Genomic DNA, 2,614 nt, shown 5'->3' on the forward strand with positions numbered 1-2,614 from the left:
GCTGACATGATATCATTGACGTGATGAGCAACTGAGTGATAGAGAACCGAACACGCAAATGTCACCATTCAAAATGTAATAAAACATTTTTTTTTAGTGTGTGGGCACCCCGTGCCGCCCCCAGCAAAATGCTGCCCTGGGTGGCTGCCCATGTCGCCTATACCTAAACCCGCCACTGGCAAGCACAATAATAAACAGCAGAGTCCTCTTGGCCTACAATAACTGTGTGCTTGTGAAGACGTCCTCAGTCAGAGTGAACTGGCCTTTTATTCATTCTCCCATTCCACTCCAGGGCTTTTCGTAAGCTCCATTGTTTAGTGATAGTTAGTGCAGGGCTCACTGTAATGTCAGCCAGGTGACCTATAATGGGAAGGCTAGAGCTGACTGTCTGATTATAAAGGGATGAAAGGATTGACTTTGCATAGACCTCCCACCAGAGGTTTAAATAGAGACTGAGAGGAAGAGTTGATAATGTCAACATTGTTTCTCAGAACAGCACAGGATGACAATCTATTAGGGTCACCCAAAGATCTATATTTGTTCCATTACTGTTTAACAGTAATGACCTTCGTGGTCCATGTATTTAATATTGCATTAATTGTTTAATGAAATTTGAAATCTGGTTTCATTTAAATAAGATCACCAAATTGAAAAACATAACCGAATAGTAATGTAATAGAAATGTTAGTTATTTACTATTGTCAACTGACTTGAAATGGCTTTAAAGTTTTCAGTTAAAGGTTTATAATGATATTCATACAGTTATCTTGACAAGTTGTCAGGTATATTTCATTTTTTCAAGTAATCATGTTTATTATTGTTATAATTTAGAGTACGATGTGCATACTCCCTCCTATAGTGTTGGTGAGGCCGTGGGATTGATGTTGACAGAGACTAGAGTTCAGAATTGTTTCACATACTCTCACAGTAAGAGAAGTGCTGAATCAGTTTTTATACAGTGCTGCAGACTCCTGTGTCACTGTGTCTCTGCAACAATAATACACAGCAGAGTCTTCAGTCTTCAGACTGTTAATCTGTAGATGGTGAACCGACCCTGAAAAGACGGGGAGTAGTAGATGTAACTGCCGGAACCAATAATGGTGACAACCTTTCCCAGGAGCCTGTCTGATCCAAGCATTCCAATAGCTGCTTCTAAACCCAGCATATGTACAAGTCAGTTTGTGGGATTCTTCAGACTTTTTAACCACTGATTGAGACTCAGTCAGTGTCTGACCCTGAACACCTGTGGAAATTAAATGTCAAAAATACATTCAAACACATAATCAACGACATCTTTGTAGCAGATGATTTCTGAAAAATCCCTGAAAATGATGGTACATTTGTTCTAGTGGACACAGAATATTGTCACTTACTTATTGGAGAGTACTAAACTTTGTTCGGTGATAGTCAGGTTAGTGTAGGGCTTGCTGTAATGTCAGTCCAAGTTGCCTAGACTGTGAAAGCCAGAGATTTTACATATGGGATGTTCAGACTAGATACGTTTGATTTTATACAATGCTGAACAGCACAGAAACAAGCGCATTTCCCTATGTGGGACAATACAAGTTGTATTGAATTATATGTATCTCTTACTGCACATCCCCTCTTGGGAATCTATTGTGGAGTTCAAGGATCTATAATAATTTCAGCAACTTTTGTGTAGTGTTAAGTGTGTGTTTTAAGAACAGATGCGCTTCATTGCCTCTCATCCTGGGATCACTGTTGATCAGTTTTTGTATGGCGCTTCAGCTTCCTGTGTCACTGTGTCTCTGGCACAATAATAAACAGCAGAGTCTTCAATCTTCAGGCTTTTCACCTCTAAGTACAGCTGGTTTTTGAGCCGTCTTTGGTGATGGTGAACTGGCCCTGGAGAGACTGGGCAAATACAGTGCCAGTGCCACCGTCAATGCGCCCAATCCACTCAAGTCCTTTCCCTGGTTTCTGACGGATCCAATGCAGATAGCTTAGAGAAAGACCAGAGACAGCACAGGACAGTGTTACTGACTCTCTAGGTTTCTTCACCACTGGCTCAGAGGAGGTGAGTGACTGCCCCTGAACAGCTGAAAAACAGACAAAGCGGTTAGATTACTGTGACCCTCCAGCCAAGTAGCACAGCTCCTCTCCCCTCTCCTAAACTGGACAGAAATAACTCCAGTTAACACACCTGAGATGAGAGTCAGGAGGAACACACATTCTAAAAGTGTCATTGTGGAAAGGTTCTACGATTCTAGAAGCAAAGGAAGAGACTGGGAGTGGCCGTCGTGACTGAGGGAGATCTGTGGAGGGCAGTTATATCAGACTATTGAAATGGGAGGAGACCTTGGGTCTATGTGAATCGAAATACATTTGCATCTCTATGGTGTTAACTGTTTCTCCCCATTGCTCTAGGGGTCTAACTCCTACATACTGTATCTTGGCACTGTTGAGAAATGTTTTTGTGAAGAATCAAGGTGTACATGTTATAATACTTATTGTGCCAGTGTATCAACAATAAGTGTTATGTGATAGAGCAGTTTTTCGATTTATATTGTTTTCTTCTATTGAATCACTGGTGGCCATATGTTGCACTTGTGCTTGATTCTCATGGGTTTTCAGTTTTAGAACTGGTCCATGT

At 41.2% G+C, this 2,614-nt stretch overlaps 1 pseudogene; it reads right to left on the reverse strand.

The window, feature by feature from the left end:
- Positions 1–1,711: 1,711 nt before the first annotated feature.
- LOC121847266 lies at positions 1,712–2,300 on the reverse strand (annotated as a pseudogene).
- Between the last annotated feature and the right edge of the window lie 314 nt (positions 2,301–2,614).

This window comes from Oncorhynchus tshawytscha, linkage group LG09, assembly GCF_018296145.1.
Source record: "Oncorhynchus tshawytscha isolate Ot180627B linkage group LG09, Otsh_v2.0, whole genome shotgun sequence".
Lineage (NCBI taxonomy): Eukaryota > Metazoa > Chordata > Actinopteri > Salmoniformes > Salmonidae > Oncorhynchus > Oncorhynchus tshawytscha.